Source organism: Python bivittatus, unplaced genomic scaffold (genome assembly GCF_059951505.1).
Source record: "Python bivittatus isolate LINGU-HERP-01145 unplaced genomic scaffold, Pbiv_v1 ctg000020_np1212, whole genome shotgun sequence".
NCBI lineage: Eukaryota > Metazoa > Chordata > Lepidosauria > Squamata > Pythonidae > Python > Python bivittatus.
In genome coordinates, this window is record NW_028277030.1 from 52,368,146 (window position 1) to 52,389,505 (window position 21,360).

At 38.7% G+C, this 21,360-nt stretch overlaps 1 long non-coding RNA gene across 1 annotated transcript in view; it reads left to right on the top strand.

The window, feature by feature from the left end:
- The window catches only part of LOC148217058 (uncharacterized), a 105,722-nt gene that overhangs the window by 44,384 nt on the left and 39,978 nt on the right, over positions 1–21,360 (top strand). The window contains exon 3 of the long non-coding RNA XR_015797919.1: positions 1,504–1,536. This is a non-coding gene — a long non-coding RNA (uncharacterized LOC148217058). The remainder of the gene's footprint in view (positions 1–1,503; positions 1,537–21,360) is intronic.

A 21,360-nucleotide genomic window follows, 5' to 3' on the forward strand; every position in this document is an offset into this window, starting at 1 on the left:
CAATTGCATACTTTCCGGCCATTATTGAAAGGAAGGCCAGCCCATAAGCATCCAAGCTGGACTGGATAAGGAGTCTCCTCCTGCCTTGATTATGTATTGGGATACAAATGGTCACCCACCTGCCTACACATACAGTGGATCTTGCCTGAAAGTCACAAATGGTACAAAAATTGGGCCACCTGAGTGAATCAACTTACTGTCTAAATTAATAGTGCAACCAATGCAATGCCTTCTCCTGAATGTCCTGAATCTTGCCAAGCGTCCAAGAGATGCACTCATCTGATTGAAATATGGCTTTCTTTTTGACAGCTATCTGCCCCCTGTTGGCTGCCAAAATTGAGTTATGCTCCCCACTTTTTGGAGGTCTTTGGCAGTTTTCCATATCTTTTGTTCTACCAGATTTTAGAAGGAGCCCTTAGCAACCTTTGGAGTCATGATCATACTTACAATCAGATCTGCACCACTTGCTCTGACTGCAGTTGCATGCTACAATTCCCTTTGTACTTGCCCTAGTTGACCCTTGTCCTTCTTTCTATTCTCCAGTCGGTGAATCCATTTTAAACAACTATAGCTTGACATGCAATAAGTTCCTATATTTCTTTTCACCGCTGTCAGTATAAGTCCTTATTGTATTTGATAAATGCCATTTCACCTGCCAGCTCCATAATCCAGAATACGATAGCTGTATTAAACACACGATGGCCCCATTCCACTTATGATGACATGATTATGTAGTTAGTCCAGCCATTTCTTTAATGGCATTTCTGGCTTTTGCCTCCATGTGGCCTTTTTTCCTTTGGCTTCTCTCCAACACTGTTCTTTGATTCACACTTGAACAAAGAAAAGCCAATGTAATGCCCACCTAAGATGCACACTTTTTAAGGTAGGCAAATCAGTGAAAGTGGAAGTAATAGTTTCCATGTCTGCCTTATCCTACATATTTCTCATATTTCCACTGGCTCCTGCATATTAATTTTTGTATTAGACCTTTTTCAAAGTATCTACACACTATCATCCTGGCTGTGAAGATCTTTAGCTGTGTAATCTATTCTGATTTGGGGAAAACCATTGTCACTTTCTGGACATCTGGCTTATACATTCCTACCTGTCCCTATATCATGCCTTTGTGGCTGTCCACTGTCATGGATCCTGGGATGACAAGTGCCTGTACCACTTTGGGCATAGAACTGACCAGTTCTATTGCCTTCCTGTTCTGAAGGATATTACTGCTCTGTGTGCCAGGCACAGGGCATTAAAGCTTCTAATAAAGCTGATGCAATTGATTGGGAGCAGATTACCTCCTCCTTGTTAGTGTGTGCATCATGGTTTTTTCAATCAACCATTCTGTCCTTTGTATGCAATGTGGCTTTTGGCTTAGTTAATTTTCTGAATCTACTTCAGGGCAGCATAGCAGATCTGAGTGAACTTTACTCACCTCAAATCCATCCCCTCCTTGTTTTGCTTTCCCAGAAACTAATTTTGTTTTCTTTGTTTTTCCTCCAGCGTGTCATCTCTTTTTCATCTGCATACCAGCAGGTAAGTTGGGAGGGACCCTTTAGTGCTGTTGGCTGTCATGCTCCCATACCACCTTTCCCTCTGTAAATCAGACTTGGGATTATAGTAGAAGATGGAGAGAACATATGGGGAAAATAAATTTAAGGAAAATGTATTTAAGAAAAAATATAATTTTTATTCCTATTTTGACCACATCTATCATCCCCCTTGCCCAACTCAGACGTAGCTCCTGACTTATTCCCATAAGACTGATATGCAATCCCCAACCCACAAAGGTTGTACACATATATTGTACTTAAATGGAAAATGATCTTGGCGCAAGGCAATTCCTAAAGTTTCTTTCTGTGTTTCGCTCTTGAATATGCATCTAGCCTGAAATAAATCAGGATTTTACTATGACTTTCTAAAATGTACCTGGTTTGTGCTTGCTATTGATTGTTGATTTTTTTCAAATTAGACCCTCTTTGTGGGCTGATGGTGAACATATTGCCTTCAATGTCCCCTCAGACATGATGAAAATAGGCTTTCATCATATGAAAATAATATCACAATAAACGTCTTCAGTCTGCAAGGTGCAAGAAATTTCTGTCATTTAAATAAAAGCAGGCTGATTTGTAAATGATTGAATTGTTGATTATTGCTTACTGGCATCTGAATCTCACTCTATGCTAACAGTATTTGTAAAGAGGAAGTACTATAGTGTTGGGACTGGCAATTCATCAGTGGAGACTGGTTTGCGAGAACAGGAGTAGGCAATTTTATATCCCCCAGATCTTTTGGACTATAGTTCTTACAAGTGTTGTTCGTGTGTTTGTCTGTTACTGATCCTGCTGACTAAGGCTGATGGGAGTTAAAAACAAACTACCTGGAAAATATCATGGTACTTGAGCTCCAGGAAAGCTCCAGGAAAGTGACAATGAAAATGCAAATAGAATAAAGAGCCCTGATCAAACTAAGGAACTACTTAGTCAGTAAGGTATCACCAACAAACGTTCATATTTACAAATATCTTAGAGATGTAGCCTTTAAACCACACTGAAAATCATGTTTTTGGATTCATGGCATTTGCAATTTCCAGTCCCCTCCCCCCCTTTCTCTCTCTCTCTCTCTCTCTCTCTTTTTTTTTCCAGTAGGAGACCTAAATGGTAGGAGTTTTGTGCTGTGGAAATTACCCAGTGGGAAATGTATCGAGATCATCAAAGGTCAAATACTCTGTCAAATAGGTTATATGCTTGTCCCTTTTTTTTTCCAGATAAATCCAAGACTAAAAAGATTGGAAAGGACAGAAAGGAAAAGAAAAAAGGAGAGGTAGAAATGTGATGAACTTGTCCTTAGAGAGGAGGAATGAAAGGGTGGAGACAGAGCAGCAAGAAGGACATACTTAAAGGTTATTCTGAAAAAGAATACATAGCAAAAGAAATTTAAAAATTGCAAAGCTATTCAAGTGAGGTGAAAAAACAAAAATTAACCCTAAAAACATACTATCTTATGGCAGTTATGAGTGAAAAATAAAGGACAGAGAGTAGGATCGTAATACAAACACTGCAGCTTCTTAAGGATTTAAGTTGAAGTGTCCCTACAGTCTCATTTAAGTAGATAAAAAGAAACAAGGCTGTACAGATCTGCCAGAATAAGATGCTATTCAGGTATAAACCAATGTACTGTCTGATCACGAGTCTCTGCTGCACTAATAAAGCCATCTTCTTAGCACAAAGTAGGCAAACTTTTATTGAGGTGTGAGATAAGCACTAGAATGAAAGTAGATAGGGCTAGGTTATATATGTAGGCACAGTAGATATGCATAATTTTGCGGCTTACATTGTAATTTTTGTTGGTTTCCTACCTCAAACTGCAGAAATCTGCTACCAGTTTTCAGAAATAGTGTCAACAAGAGCTCTGGGCATCACAGAATAGGTCCTTAGAGCCACATAGAGCTTCACAATCATAGGTTAATTTTCTCTAATAGAAGTGAATAACCTAACCAAATACACCCAGATCGAAATACCCAGAATCATGGACCTCATCAACCTCTGCCTCACTACCTATCTTCACTTTGATGGACAAATCTACCAACAAATCAGAGGCACACCCATGGGATCACCACTGTCAGGACTCATAGCAGACATTGTAATGCAACACCTAGAAACTATAGCACTTCCACACATACAACCTAAAGTATGGATCCAGTATGTAGCTGACACCTTTGTTATAATAATAAAAAAAACAACTAGAGAAGACACATGAAATCATCAACAACATCTTCAAAGGAATAAAATTTACCAGAGAGAAAGAAAACAACATGCTACCCTTCCTGGACATCCTCAGCAGCAGAACAAACAACAGCAAATTAGAAACCCAAGCCTATCAGAAGACTACCCACACTAATCAAGTACTCCATTACCAAAGTAACAACCCAGCCTCCCACAAGAGGAGCTGTGCAAGAACATTATTCAAACGAGCACAAACGCATTACAGCAACCCAGAACAGCAGAAAAAGGAAACAGACCACCTATACTACATTTTCCAACAAAATGGATATCCACACAAGTTTATCAAAAAGTGCCTGACCACTCAACCTACTACAACACAACCAACACAAGCTATGAAAAGGATAACACTGCCATACATCAGAAACGTCTCTGAAACTACCAACAGAATATTACAACCACATGGCATCTCCGTAGCATACAAACCAACTAAAATTCTCCAAAACATCTTAAGCAAACCAAAAGATCCAGTAGCCCAAGAAGAAAAAACAGGAGTCATCTATAACATACAGTGTAAGGACTGTAACAACCACTATGTAGGACAGACAGGCAGAAGGCTTGCAGAGCACATCCAGAAACACCAACTAGCAGTCAGAAGACATGATGAAAACTCCTTAATCTCACAACACATGGACAGACTTAACCATAGTTTCAACTGGGAAACTGTCAGCATCTTAGACCAAGCTAAATCCAAAAGTGCAAGGGAATTCTTGGAAGCTTGGTATTCAGACAAGGCAGCCATCAACAGGCACATAGAGATAAACAACATCTACACTCTATTCAAAAGAGACAATAGAAAGGAAAACAAAAAGATCAGAACATCTCCTCACCAGCAGTCATCATCCAGATAAACAGAGATTAACACCAAGATTATCACCAGACATACAATCAAGCAGTAAACAATACCCTAATCAAGGAACTACCAGAGGAAAAAATAAAACAAAACCCCCACCCCCACCAAGACTGGCAGGGCATGCCACAGTATATAAACAGAGAGCAAACCCCATTCCATTCTAGCACTGAAGATGTTACCTAGCCAGGTGTCAGGTTCAACCTAAGAAACTCAGCAGGACAATCTAGGAACACTTTAGTTACATTATTAGCTTACACCTACTAGATAGAATCTCACCAGACTCTAACCCCCAATGACAGCAACTAAACACCCTGAATTCCTTAGGGTGGTGTCAGTCTCCTTCTCTTCACTTTCACACACTCTGGTTGAGGGCTGAGGAGATGCTTAGGATTCTTCTCCCACTCCCTATACCTTGGACCTCCTCGCTCATGTCTTCCATCACATCAGGTAATGAAATGTTTGCAAGAACACAACCAAGCTCAGAGAACCCCAAGGACTCCATAATTATTTGTCATCATACCAGAAGCTTTAGAACAGATCAAGCTTAAATATAGTGTGATTCAGAGAACATACCTCTGTTAGGTGGTGCTAGATTTAAGCAAATCTTTCTGACATGCTGAGAGGATGGTTCTATTAGTGCATCAGAGGTCTCCGGCTACATAAAACAATACGTTTTGTAGTCTTCCCCAACTGACCTTCAATCATGTTAGCTGAGAACAGGAAATTATCCTAGAGGACACCAAATATATGGGAAAAACTGGACTGATTTGATTGTTTTATTAAAAGTATTCATCACCTTAGTTTCCTTGTCTGGGCTTGGAAGTAAAACAGAATCAAACCTAGTCAGTATTTGGGTGGGAGACCACAAAGGAATTCCAGGGCTGTAGACTAGAATGAATTTCAACTTTCAACTTTTTTCAACATCACAAAAGAAAGCAATGCCAAATCATTTCCATATTACTGCAAGAAAAGAGCTGGGATGTATCCATGAAGTTACCAGATGTTGAACTTGACTCTAAGGAAAGTTTATTTTTAGCATCTTATATTTATATCACTCAAGGTTATCTGTGGTGGGGGGCAGATGATGACATATCCATGATTACATCATCACACAAATAACACACATACTTATGTCAGATGTTGGGATGCAAGTATGTTATGGCAGCATCTGCGTGACAACAAAGAACATTGCTTACATGCTGTTATTTTGGTGGGATCATCACAATTTGCTGCAAACACTACTGATATCACCCTTCTGTAAGGGTCACAAAAATAGCACACAGATATCATCATCATCATCATCACCATCATCATCATCATCTTTCAAGGAGACTCACTATCACCACTACTGTTTGTCATTGCATTGATTCCTCTGTCAACAATACTGAACAAGTCAGGCCATGGCTATCAAACATCAGAAATATCTACCAGGTTATCCTTTACATTGATGATCTGAAGCTGTATGGGAAAACACCATCTGAAACGGAATTGCTGTTCAACACTGTCCACATATATAGCCAAGATTTTGCAATGGAGTTTGGACTGGACAAATGTGCCACTCTTACCATCAACAAGGGGAAAATAGTGAAAATTGAAGGAATCAAGATGCCCAATGGAAATAACATCAAGAGTCTGGATGAAGAAGATCACTAAAAATACCTGGGCATCCTTCAGGCTGACAACATCAAGCACACTGAAGTCAAGAAGAAGGTTAGTAGTGAATACATCAGAAGAGTGAAGAAGATCTTAAAGTCCAAACTCAGTGGCGGAAATACCATCAAGGCAATTAACACCTGGGCAATTCCAGTCATTAGATATAAAGCTGGAATAGTGGACTGGACTCAAGCTGAATTTAAAGCCCTGGATAGGAATACCAAAAAAATAATGACAATGAATCATGCCCTTCATCCACACAGCGATGTTGATAGACTCTACTTACCAAGGAGCATAGGTGGCCATAGAATGTTACAAGTACACCAGACAGTTGAAGAAGAAAAAAGGGGCATTAGAAGAATACCTGAAGGACAGTGAAGAAGATGCACTGAAGCTAGTACACCATGAAGGCTTATTGAATACTGAAGAGACCAAACTGGCCTGCAAGTAAGACCAACGAAGAATAGAAAAGAGACATGGCAAGGCAAAGTATTACATGGTCAGTACATTAAAAAACTAGCAGGCAAAGCAGATAACAACAAGACGTGGCAATGGCTAAGAGCAGGAAAGTTGAAGAAAGAGACAGAGGGGCTAATTCTGGCTACAGAAGACCAAGCCTTAAGAACAAATGCATACAAAGCCAGAACTGAGAAGACAGCAACAGACAGAAAATGCTGCCTCTGCAAAGAAGCTGAAGAAACAGTAGTCTGTCTAATTAGCTGGTTCAAGAAGATTACACAGACTGACTACAAATAACAGCATGACAAAGTAGCAACAATGGTGCACTGGAATATCTGCAAGAAATACCATTTGCCTGCAAGCAAGAACTGGTGGGACCACAAAACAGACAAAGTAATAGAAAACGAAGAAGCTAAAGTGCTCTGGGACTTTAGAATACAATCAGAAAAGCACCTGCCACACAACACCTCAGACTTAACAACTGTTGAGAAGAAAGACAAAGAAGTCTGGATAGTGGACATTGCAATACCTGGAGACACCAGAATAGAAGAGAAAGAACTGGAGAAAATCACAAAACATAAAGACCTGCAAATAGAAGTAGAATGACTATGGCAAAAGAAAGCAAAGATACTACCAATAGTTATAGGTGTCTTAGGTGCAATCCCAAAACATCTGGAGCACTACTTGAATATCGTTAGCATTGACAAAAGTACCATCAGTCAATTGCAAAAGGCAGCTTTACTTGGAACAGCTTATATACTGTGATGATACCTTTAACACTATCAGACAACAACATCTGCTTATCCCAGGTCCTGGGATAGATGGATAAAAGGACTCGATAGATGGATAAAAATGCCAAATCCTGTCTAAACATCTGGCTGACTGTGCAACCAACAATAATTATAATAATAATTTAAAGACATCAAAACAATAAGGTACAATTCAGCTTGAAAAATATCCCTGGATTTGTTTCCCTGCATTGTCTTGTAACAAAGTAGGATTCCTAAGCTTAGTGTGATTTCAAGAGCAGATCTCTACCTAAGCGAATTCTGGGTTCTGAACTCAATTGTTTCCTGGATATCCATTTTGTCTATCTGGCATCTGGGCCAAATCCCTTGGATAGCCATTACACTGCCTTCCTTCAGAACAGACTCAAGACCTACAGAGACCAGATGTTTCTCTGGCTTCAGACCCACATACCCCTCCATTCATTTCAGAGCAGAGTGGAGAAGATACAGCTCCTGAATAAGCACCAGAACTTCCTTCCCAGTTAATGCAAACATGCATATGGGGTGCGGGGTGGTAACATATACCTCAAATCAGCTTGGATAATGAATGTCATCTTGTTCTTGGAAAGGAAAATTGTGAGCATTCTAAAATAGCACCCTGAGTCACAACTGTTTATTTGTTTCTTTCTCTTCAAGCAGCAGCACAGGGTGGGCGGCTTTCAACCTTAGCAGGTGTGAATAATTAAAAATGCATCACACAGGGATGTGCCTTTGATTGTAGCAATGCTCTCCTGCTACAAGTGATTCCAATCAAGGAGATGGAGGGAGGACGGGACCTTTATAAACAGCAGGCAGCCAGTTTATATAACCTTTGTGCAGATTGGGCCTCTTTTCTCAGCACGTCTCTTTCTCAGCTATAATGACTCTCCGGTGATAACAACTGTGAGTTTTAAAGCTTGCTCCCTTTCTATTAGGCAACAAACTGGAGCTGGGGTTTTTTTGTGGGGGGGGGGCAAGGTCAAAGGTAGGCCTTTGGGCATCAAAATAAATCATAGCTAGGAAAGCAAAGTCTTGGAAAAACCTTGCTGTGGTTGTTCTGTTCCCATTTATGTTTGCATCTCTCTTTGAAGGTGGAGCAGGTTTTCACATATGGTGTCCTAAATGTACATGCCAAGTTTTAAATCAATCTACAAATGCTTATCTTTTCCAGATGATCATGGCCTTGGGGGTTTGGACTTGGGTCTGCCTCATAGTTCCTTACCTGAATGCTAGCTTTCATTTCAATGTCTTTGTCCTCAGAGGAGATACTGTCTTTTGTTTTCCTGCACATTTTAACTGGAAATGCAGAGTTGGACCCTTCCCAAGATGTCCACAGAGACAGTGAAGAAGTCTGTTAGCAAAGCCTTTACACACACAGTTGTATGCACGTTGACTTCCCAATGACTGAACATCAGCATTAAATCAGGTTTCTTGCTAATGTGGGAGACAGTGTTCATACAACTGCACTTCTGAAGGCTTTCCCTACAAATATCCATCAAGATGTCCTAAGGAGGTAGATTCCTTTGAACTAAGCAGCAGTGGAATGGTATAACAGAGACCTAAGTAGGATTTAAATATCAGTGCTATCCTGTAATTTAAAAAAAAATGTGAAGAACATTGCATATAGTTTGCAAGCAAATATTGTTAATTTTCTGAATCCCTGGTGGTGGTGTTCTGGTTGCCACAACATAAAGGAAGGGAGAAAAGCAATAGGATTCAATCTGCAAAACTACAAGAAATTCATATAACAGCTATAATCTGTCCCCAATTGCAGAAGTTGATTCCTTCCTTCCTTCCTTCCTTCCTTCCTTCCTTCCTTCCTTCCTTCCTTCCTTCCTTCCTTCCTTCCTTCCTTCCTTCCTTCCTCTCCTTTTCTTAAAAATGTCCAAACAATCTAATGCCAAATGTTCATTACTAAAATACACATCAAAGTTCTCTCTGGGTACAGAAACATGTTTTTATTACTGGCTATATAAGTGTAAACACAAGTGTTATGAATGCTCGAAGAACATCTGAACAGTAATCGCGTTGCAGAATGATAAAACTGTTTGCTATTGCAGCAGAAGACCAAAGATAAGGGATTTCTTAATAGACAACATATTTCATAAAAGCTCTACACTGGTAACACTGGCATTTACTGTGCAGCAACATTTCTCTGATTTGTGTTACTTTGAGGAGCATTTATAGGCAAAACCCAGATTAATTGGGTGAGACTTGAGACGGAATGTGAAGAAGTACAGCAATGGTATCAGTCGCAAACAGCACCAGAAGGAATGGAAAGAAATGATATATATGTTTGTATTTTTCTTTCTGTATGGTTCCTTGAACCTCGCCAATCAGTTTGTTGGTGTATTGCCTGGCACAAGCAGCTGATGGGTAGTACGGTGTTCTTGGCAGGTGGTGGTGGGGAGTGGAGCAGGCCCAACGGGCCCAACAGACACAAGTGAATAGGTTGGCAGCTACGACAAGATATTTTGCTGCCCAAGGCAAGGGTTCAAGATGCAGCCCTTGTTCCACGTAGAAATAGTGAACAGCCTGAATCTTATTTCATCTCTGGTGCTTGGACAATAACTGCCATCATACATTTGCATGATTAGAGATATTCATATGCCTAAATATGTATATCTACACTTATACCTGTATCTCTGCACACCAGTGGAAATTGTATAACCTTGCTATAGCAATGGCTTCTGGGGTGAGCAATCACATCAGAGTATGCCATAATGGCTCGCAATGCCACAATCCTTGGAAAAATATACTTAACAGACATATGTTCTGAGAATTATTCAGGACCCGGGTTGACAGTAGGGCAGAAGTCATTGTTTGCTTTGGAATATGAGGATCTGTGCAAAGACCAAATGAGAGGGCTGGTTGCATGGGTAGTGTTTGAACTTAGAGGATACATAGTAAATTACAAAAAAGCAAGGTGCTAATAATGATTTCTTATTTGCATGATACAGAAGGTTTCACATTGCTTAGATCTAATTATTTATATTTATGTATTTTAAATACTATTTGTTTATTTACAATGTTTATAACTGCCCCAGTCCCAAAGGGACTGCAATAAAACAAAAATAAACAAACATGACAATAATTAATTAATTAAAATACAGCAATAAAATGAAATAAAAATGCATAATTGTAAACCCTTATACATTATGATATCAGAATATCCTAAAACATCCAAGATCTTACCCGATCTGGGACTCTGTCAGGTTCAGCCCAAGAAGCTCAGTGGGATGATTCTGGAACAGTTCAGTTACTTTAATAGCTTACACCTACTAGGCAGAATCTCGCCAGACTAACTCTAACCCCCAACAACAGCAACTAAACACTCTGAATTCCTTAGGGGGGTACCAGTCTCATCCTCTTAGTTTTCACACACTCAGGCTGAGGAGATGCTTGAGATTCTTCTCTCCCTCCCTATAACCTTGGACCTCCTCACTCAAGTCTTCAATCACAGACTCCCTGAAATGAAAAATCTGTCCCAAACTTTACAGGATATGAAAGGAAATATGTAACTAAGTAGACCACTGTTAGGCCTATGCAAAATTTGATGGAGTGATTGGATTCATTCACCTGTTCAAGCTGACCTATGAAGCAAACTGGCCTTTTTCCTTACTGGATTGTAACAGTTGCTTTGACCTTGCCCCTGCGCTGCCCTGCCCTGTATGTTTCTCTGGCCCTTCAATGCTTGACCGTGTCTTGACGTAGATCAACCCACTTCAATACTTGATGAGAATGGAGCATATTGCTTCTAACACTTTGCCAAATGTGCCACCGCGGCTGTTCACACAGCCAAGACAGATGGCAACCATTTTGCACAGGTCATCTGGTTAGGTTTTGCTATTTCAAAAACAAACTATAAATTCATTGACTCTGTTAAAAGTCTATTAAAATTGAGGTTTCTGACAACGTCATAAGCAATGTGGTCGTGGCAGTGAAACTTTATTTAGCAAAAATGTATAAGGCGTGTCTAGACTCTAGGCTCTGCTTGTATGTCTGCTTATTTGTGCTAAAAGCTTGCAGCCCTTCCAGATCAAAGCTTTGTGTGTACTTTCAACCATGTCCTTTCTCCTTGAACCTCTTTCTGCCAAATCTATGAAACCACCAAATTCAATCAAATATTAAAGTAGCTTATCGGACCCTGAGTATTCCAAAGATATTTTTGGCTTGCATATGAATATTAATATGTGCACTATAACATAAAAAAATTAGGGTCAAAAATTTAACTATTCTTCTGTGAACACTAAAGTTGGATTAAAATTAGGTGTTAATTAATCTAATGGTAATTGAGCTTTAATCTGGAAGACCAGCCAATTTAAATGGATATATTTCAATATTACTCATCTGATAGTACATTAAACTATGCACCATATGATTGCATTGGTTAACACATGCTGGAAGGCCCTCATTGCTTCATTTTGCAATGATGCAAAACAGTGGAATGGATTAAGAAAAAACTCTAAATTTTCCTATAACTTTTCCATACCAATAAAAGTTAATTGCAACTTTCCTTAATAAAGAGTGACTGTCATATAAAACAATAGGCCAATATTATATTAAAGATGAATCAAAGATCTAAGCAAATAGAAATAATGGAACAAAGAAGAAGGTTAATATATAAAATTTTCCAAGTTCTAAATAACAAGAAGGAAGAACTCAGTTAGTATTCACAGTATAAACCAGCCTTCCACCATCTAGTGCTTTTCCCATGTATTGAACAATCTTGTATACTGGGAATGAGAAAATCTGCAGTCTAAGACATTTGAAATCATTAAGCAATGTTGCTAGAAGTTATAAAATGTATATTCTTCTCTCCACTACTCCTTCAGGGTCAAATTCTGGCTTTCTATACAGAAAGCAGGGATTTTTCTTTCAAAAAAAAAAAGTTTGTAATCCTGTGCTAATCTATGCACTGAGACCTAAATCTGAAGATTTCTCTAAATGCTTTTTCTGAGCAAGTAACTATCTGCTGAAATAGTGTAAACACACATAACTCAGAGTTTAAGTTTTGATAGCATCATCTCTGTAACACACTTAAAATGGCTGGTTCTTCATGCATTGGGGAAATCTGTACATACTGTTTCTTTAAAACTGGTGTGGCCAATTTTGTTCATACATAATCATACTACCCTATATCATCATATCATTTTTGTCCACTTGACAAGGTTGGAGTGAGAGGTAAATGGTGATTCTTAGATACCCAGATTGATCCATAGACACATATGCAGCAGTGCACTTTTGTAGTATGTTGTGAATTTCTAAAGTTGTCAGTGGACATAAAGTAATTATGAATTGACACTCTAGCATCAGAATCAGCTTTTAGAAATTAAAATGAGTGAAAAGCATTTGTCTTGGCCTGGTTCAGGAAGCTTAAAAGAAAAGGGAAAAATAATCATCCCACTGAAGAGAGTCCCACCTCAGCTAATAAAAGAGTCTTGTCACATATCATGTTGGGTGGTAGAGGATGACCTCAGATGTTGGCATGGAAGATGATTGGAAACAGGCAGCCTTCTAGCTTCCCTGGGTCCAAATACTTAATACTTTGCCTGAAAGCCTGTCTGGTGTACTAACTAAGGGTAGCAGGCTAGAAACCAGGAGACTGTGGATTCTAATCCTGTCTTAGGCTAGTCTCTCTCTCTCAGTCCTAGGAAGGAAGCAAAGTAAACCACTTCTGAAAAATACTGCCTAGAAAACTGCATGGAGTTGCAGTTTAGAAAAACATGTTGATAATTGTGGTATTTTACTGATTCCCATGAACTAAATAAGATCGTCCATGCACTGATACAGGAAGGAAGAAACTAAGGAAATGTGCATAAATGGGCTGGTTTCAGTTGAAAATGAGATGAGGATGCATGAGAATTTAACTTAGATTTTAGCCCCTCTAAAATTTCTAGACCTTAAAATTTCAAAGAAAATTATACCGGCAAAGTCTTGTAATCAGTTTAACATGCTCTATATATGAATTGCTGTTCAAAATACTATGACATTCAAGTACCTTCATTCCAAAGGGAACAAGATTATCTTTTCCTACAATTACATAGGAATTACAAGTACTATAAATATGTGATATGTGCAAATGAAAAGCCTGAAAGAAAATTTGGTAAAACGGCTATGAAGGCTTTGGAAAAGATATTCAGATGCATGATGTGTCTTTATTTACAAATATCAGAATCGTGCAGGCAGTTGTTTTCCCTGTGACACTCTATGGAAGTGAAAGCTGGATTTTGAAGAAGCAGGATAGGAAAAGTATGAACACTTTTGAACTCTGACATTAGAGATGACTCCTGAGAATACTATGGATAGCCAAATAAACTAACAAATGGGTCACAGAACAAGTCAATTCAGAGTTCTTGCTTGCAACACAAATGATGAAGCTCAAATTATTATAATTTGGACACATTATGTGAAGACGCAGCTCCCTTGAGAAGTCTATAATCCTGGGAAAGGTGGAAGGAAAGAGGAGAAGACAACTGATAGTAAGGTAATGGACTCAATTAAAGCAGTGATGGGTACCCTGTTGGAAGACCTGAAGGGCCATGCTGGGACAGATCATCATGGAGAAGAATTATCTAGGTAGTCACTAAGAGTCAATATGATGCCACATTCTGTCTGCTTCACAGCTCCATAAAAAAATAAAAATTTTCTCAGGTCAAGCTCAACTTCTAGGAACGCACTGTTGTTTTCTTGGTGACCGTTTGGATGTGGTTTATCATTTCTTTCTTTCTTCCAGCATACTGGGAGAGGGAGCGGGGTATTACTTCCCATTCTACCCTACATCTCTGGCCTTTCCATGTGGTCTCCCATTCAAGTACTGATTATTAGAACTGTATGAATCAGTAACGTTTTATGGTACCATAGCACACAGCATTTTGTAATGTATACTTTTTTCCCCTCTATATTCTTGCTTATTTGCTAGACTAAATGATGTACAAGCACTTAATAATTATTTAAGGAGCTTTTTGATCTAAGCACACATATGCATGGGTGCACACTCAAAAGGATGAAAGATGAAGTTAACACTTTTGCTACATCTGTCAGCACCATCTCTGATTACGTTTGATCACTGTTAAAGTGACTGCAAGCATATGGCATTGTTTACATTTATGAAAGTGGATTCAGTTCATCAGCTTCTTTACTTTTATCTATTCTTTGTATCACTCACCGCAGATAATCACTATGTAAGTGAGACAGTGTTTTATAATTCATCCTTGGCAGGGCTGTATATTCTTCTTGTCAGCCTGGTACAGCATGAACTTTCTCCAGTTTATTGCCATAGGTAATGAACTAGCGTTCATATGTATTTTCAGAGCGAGCAAACTCCAGTCTGATCAATATGTAATATAGTGCTTTATTTTAAAATAGAATGAGAAAAGCAGACAACATGGATCTTTTTCAGTTATTTAGGAAGTAAAATTGAGGTTTGAAAGAGAAAAAAAAAGCAGTGTTGTGGTTTGCTTTCCTTTCTATATATGGTAGTGTTGCAGCTCTCTGATCTAAATGATTTGGCAATTCTGTCTCTTTTTCCAAATCTTCCGGTGGGAATGACATGGGTCACTCCCATTCTGTTTATTAACTCCCTACTTGGATATCAAGAATGACCTAATTAGATCAGCATCATTCTTCTGCATATTTTTTCCCAGATTATCAGTTTATAAGGATTGACAAATGCCTAGTATTTGCTTATCTGTTCTGTGAGATTCAGATTTCTTTCCACACTCACCCCCACCTCTATTAAGAAAGTTCTTCTACCTTGGGAATAGGTGATCACTGCTTTCCACCACCTCTAATGCAAGATGGGAAAATCATCTTTCCTGAAATAAGTGAGGTTTCATTTTTCTCCCATGATAAAGCTGGTACTGAAATACCGTACAGTACGCAGCTCCCAGTATCTGAAGATGGTTTCAAGTCTTCCTTTGATTCAGATTAACATTGGAAGACAAGCTTGATTCTTGAGTTTTCTGTGAATTTCCCAATTTATAGATAACTGAAGAATTTTTTCATCAATTTAAATTAGAGGCAACTATCCTACTTTACACTACAAGGCTTAGCAATGGCATATCTAAGCACTAACTCATAAATAATGTCAGTTGATAAGAAGCCCAACATTCTTAATAGCCATGCAATTAGTTTTGTTTGATCTACCTTCCTTTTTGTTTTCACCCTTAAAGTTCTGACTGTTTGGCTTGGAATTCAGAAGGCATTAGATGAACATTTAAACTCTATCACTCTATGCAGCTGCCAATTACAAAAACAGATTGGTCTGATAAGTATCAGCAGTCCATTTCTTTATTGAACTAAAGTTTGTTTTAAAAAAAATCTCTAAAGCTTTGTAAATTAAAGACAACTCGAGCACTTTACAGATGGGAGCACTGAAACCATTTCATCTAATCAGAGGGACCCAACACAAGAGGTGGCACAAGAGGAGGACAAGGCATCAGTTTGTAATTGTCTAGCCATTGTGAATAAAAAGAGACAAAGTAGCATCACAATCAACTAAGTGATAGTTGAGGGAGGCCAAAACACCCATTTTTCAGCAGAAGCTATGGGCAAGTTTTGTTTCTCCCTCTGCTGTGCAGCTTCTTGAAATGGTTATTGCTGGTGGAAGTAAATGCTTCTCTAATGTATATATAAAGAGACCTTCAAATCATGCTGTACTCCTGATGACTGCAACCATGTAGTTTTCATGGCAGCAGTAAGAAATTATTTGCAAATACGTTGTTTATAATGTCTCAGTCTAGCCTAAAACCTTGTGACTTTCTGGTGGTCTCTCATCCAGGTCCTAACCAGGTCTTTGAAATTAGCTAATGTTGGCTAGCTGCTGCCCCACCAATGGCATCACCAGCATATATGATGATAAAGATGGTGAGCATGGGGGAATCAATGATGTATATAGTGAGTGATCAGTACTGAATTTAATGAGAAGGAGGTTGAACAAGGTTTTTTTTTAAGGCAGCACCAAAACTACTCGAAGGCCTCTATCAGCTCCCTCCTGCTTCCCATTTCTCCCTTGAAAGGTAACCCAAAGCAGCAAATTTAGCATTGATATCTACTATTGTAGGAAAGGGGGGGGGGGAGGGTGTAGTAATGAGGCAAACTGGAAAGGGTCAAGTCTGAGGATTAGAGTTAGAGTTCGCTCGTCCTATTGTTTACCTGGAAAGAGATGCTAGAGGACAGAACACATCTTTAGGAACTCTGAAACTCAAGTTGCTGAAGTTGACCACTTTCAGGTCCCTTAAATGACTTTACTGCCCAGACTTCTGACTGAACTTTTTTCCCCTAGGGTCCAGCAATCTATTATTACTGCTTGAAATGCACAATACTGACCAGGGAGAGGGGAATTTATTTGTACTGATGGTCTTCTGTCTCTGAAGAAACTCCCCTCGATCCTGTCTCTGAACTTTGTTTAACCAATGTAGTGGTTTTATTGGCACTGTTGATTTATTTCGAATCTTTCCAGGCTGACAATGGCCCTATGATTTTGTTCTAAAAATCCTTGCCATTTAATGGGGAGTAGGGGGGAATACTATTTCTTTATGTCACTGTGAGCACTTAATGTAATCAAGAAAAGTCACTCACAAAATTCATAAATACATTAATAAGCTAGCAAAACCAAGTAAGCCAGATCCTTTGAAACTTTCTTTGCTGTGATCTTCTCCTGAAGATAATGGATATTTATGGGTAATAATGTTAATTATTTAAATTAATTATTTAATTAATAACATTAAGTCATTTCTGCATGCTGTAAGATATTCCACACTAATAAGATATCAAATTTGCCTGCCTGCCTGCCTGCCTGCCTGCCTGCCTGCCTGCCTTCCTTCCTTCCTTCCTTCCTTCCTTCCTTCCTTCCTTCCTTCCTTCCTTCCTTCCTTCCTTCCTTCTTGGTAAAACTTCATCAAAAGGACTGTGGTGGAAACAAATCATTTCAAGATTGCTTTTTTGAAATTTCTGTATATGTGTCAGAAAAGGATTCTTTGAACACTCCCACAGGCATTGGAAGGACAAAAGAGCCTAATTCTGTAAAACCAATGCTTGCGCAGCCCGGAAAGGATGGAAAAGGTTCTGTATGTTTCCTGAAAGCCAATCTTTGGATCTGTTTAATGAATGTGTAAAGAACAAAGCAGAAATGCAAACTTTGTCATTCTTCAATAATACCTCTGAGGTCATTAATTGGCTTTGATCTGTTGCCTGTCCAATTGTCAGCCAAGGCACTGGTTATCATCTACCCCTGCAGTTATCCAGCTTTTTAAAAAGTTGAACCTTTCAACTTCAACTTCTGTTTCTCTTGTTTTATTTAAGACTGTGTGCAAGTTGTCTTCCCCACCAACTGTGTTTAATTGTGTGAAGTGATATGTATGTATGGGGTAGAATAAGGCACAGGAACTGGAAGCTGTATCAGATTGCAGGTTATAGCTACAATTCTACCTGCAGTTCATAGCTACCTAGATTTTGTTTAAATATAAGAAAAAACTTCCTGATGGTAAAATCTGTACAACAGTGGAATAGCCTATGTATGGAGGATGTTCTTCATCTCTGGGGGGGTTTAAAAAGAGGCTGAACAGTGTTCCTCATGGATGGTTAGATTGATTTTCCTGTACATTGTAGAGGGTTGGATCAGATGATTCTTGTGGTCCCCTCAACTCTACAATTCTATGATTCTACCATTAAATAGAACAAGAACAAGACTTCACAATCCAGGCAAACATCTAGATGAGAAAGAATTCAGAAGCCTCCTTAAATTCCTCAGTTTTATTTTTCTCACAAATAAAAAAATCCTTTTTTTTCCAGTTAATGAAGTTTGAAAAAAAAAAAAAGTTCATGCCAAAAGCTAACCAGATGAAATTCTTATCAATTATATTCTTAGCATAAAGTTGCTAAAGCAGTTGTTAAAGTTGAAAAGCTTCTCAGAATAAAGAGATATGCCTCATTCACCATCACAAACATGACTTTCAGTGGCTGACTGACAGTTTTCCATTCCCTCATTTTCAAATTTGTTTGCTCTCAAATTCTTCCTTTTTCTAGTTATGAAGGTATTGTGAATCTTTATAAATCATAAATAAATAAACAAACCAGGGTATTTTTCATCATGATAATCTAAATACTTTAAAAATTTTAGGACTATGGGACTTTTTTCAGAGCACAGATTTGTATAGTTGCTATATATCCTCAGCAGATTAAACAGACAATGCTGTGTGAATATTTTTGAAAAATGTAGGTGTAGACTGAAATCTTCTGTTTAACTCAGAGATCCTGACAACCTCATTCCTCTGCAAGGAAGGAGATTTTAAAAGAATGCACAATTGTTTAAAGTAACAGTGAGTGTTAGATAATGCAATATTTTTCATAGCCACTGGTGGTTGTCTTCTCTCAACACTTGTCTCAAAAACCGCTTGAAATTATTCCAAGACTTTAAAGTGCATGTATCCCTTCACACTGATAAAATTTTACAATGTGTTGAACAAGTTCAGTTTCTACATTTCAAATCATGTAACTTGATATCTTTCTGGACAATCATACTAAAGAATACTTTCATTAAAACCTACATTTTCTTTGTTCTCCTACCCTTAATTTACAATCTCCTCTTCAAAGAATAAAACATATTGACCAAGATCTTTTCCATCAATTCAAAGAAGGAAATGAAGATTCTGGCCATTGAATTCAGTTAAGATGAAGGCTCAACCAGAAGAATGCCTAAGACCCATATCTGTCTACCATAACTGGTACAGGTGATGCGAATTTGGTCAGAGGTTGCAAAATTTAAGCAGGCAGCACTCACGATGTACGATAAACCTGTTTGCTCCTGTTTTAGAGCAAGGAAACTTTTTTGGATGTGGGCACATTTGGGACTTTGAGAGCATGTGTATGCTATGGCTGCTATGGCAAACTCAATAAACACCCAAAGGCAAACTGGAGGGGTTTCTCTCCATTACCCCTTCTAAACCAACAGAATCTGTCTACCACCCCAGATTACCTCTGACTTTTTTTTCCCCCATGGGAAGGTAGACACATTTGAAAACAAAGCACTGGAATGCAGCCACCACACATTTTATTTTCTAAAAAGCTATATTAATTGTCTAAGTAGTTTTATTTTCTGTAGCTTTTATGGGACCAGATGCATACTTGTAAATAAAGGTGACACTAAGCACACCAAGTTCCTGTTTAATGCATATTTTAATTAATGAACCTTTTCTTTAAAAGACAGAGAGAGAAAGAGAGCATGATGGTGGGCACCATAGAAATATTGACAGATACAGTGGTTGCCTTCTACTAATTTAAAATCTCCCAGCTGTTAAAAATGAAGTGAAACTTTCCAACTAAATATGATATGAAGTGCCTATTCACTTTACACAGTGGCATAATTGCCCCTACTTTATCCTGGCTTGGATACATCAATGGAATGTGAGCATTCTTGCAGTCTAACTACTTCTAATAGTTGGCCAGCATCCAAGCAGGCACTAAGATGATTTTCTAGTTTTTATAGACTTCCAAGCATACCCAGATGAAAGAAAATTAATTCCCAGCACAAAGGTGAGTAAGGATCACCACTGAAGGTTACTGATTGCTCCATTACCATTAAATGGATGATGATGTTTGCTGCCAATACAGCAGGGAACAAATCAACTTGAGTCAGAGACATCCCATATAAATGACAGCGATGAAAATAATAAAATAAAATAAAATAAAATAGTAAAAAGACTAGACAGGTGTTGCAATGTTGCATCCTAATATCACAATGCATGTTTCTTTCTTTAACTTTATTACAGTCAATTAGACCAGTACAATCAATGCACGTTTCATCCTTGGCTCAACCTCTTTGCCCTCCCTTTGCCTTGGATGTCTGTGGCTGCAATGCGAATACTGGGAAGAGAGAAGAACAGCCAAAGTTATCTTTCTAGGCTGGGTCAGGGCTGAAGACTGCTGCTTCCATGCTACCAATGACAATGAGAAAGTAGCATCGCTGAGCAGGGTTGCTGGGAGTTACTTCCCCCGCTTCCAGCAGTCCTGTAGAAGATTGCGGCTTCTCCCCTGCCATTTGCCATTAGGTAGAAGCAACTTGTTTTTTTGCTGCCCAGCTGATGACTGATTAGCTGGATGACAAGACAAATGGGCCACCTTTGTCTTTCATTGGAATACAGCAACCATGGCAAGTGTGCCTGAGAATACTGCCAAGTCAAAGCTAAGCAGATTTCAGTTCCACTGATTTCAGGGGAAAGAACTAATATGCTTGAAAGAACTAAGAATATTCTTCAGTCTGGGTGAATTGGGCCATATGTATTCTATGTCCATTTTGGTGACTAGAATATAACCTATCAAGGTGATTTGCAAAAGCAATTCTACTAAATGCCTTAAGCAAATAGTAATGGGGTAAATGTTTTACCCCATGAAAGGGCACATGCCAAAAAGTGTAGGGAACAGTAAACCTAAGTTTACAAGGCTCTAGTTAATAACAGATGCAGCGACACACGTACACCAAAACCAGCTTTCCATGCTGTTGGAGGCAGCCACATTGCTCACAGGAAGCATAAGAAGATGAGAAGTGTGAGTTTCAGAAGCATTTCAAAGATGGAGAAAGCACATACAGTGCATTCCTGAGAGAACACAGTGACCTAGCATTCAAGACTAACCATTAACTGATATCCATGTGTTAATGCAGAGACTTTTTATGTCTTTATGGGTCACAGTGACTTCAGAAGATTTACAATAATTATACTGTAATGGCTCACTAGAATGGAATGGAAAGAGAAAGAAATGGGCTATGCAAGACTTTAGACTCAATCCCCCACAAGGGCTTCCAAGTGCATAGGGACATAAACATCTCACCTGTCTTAAAGTACTCCTT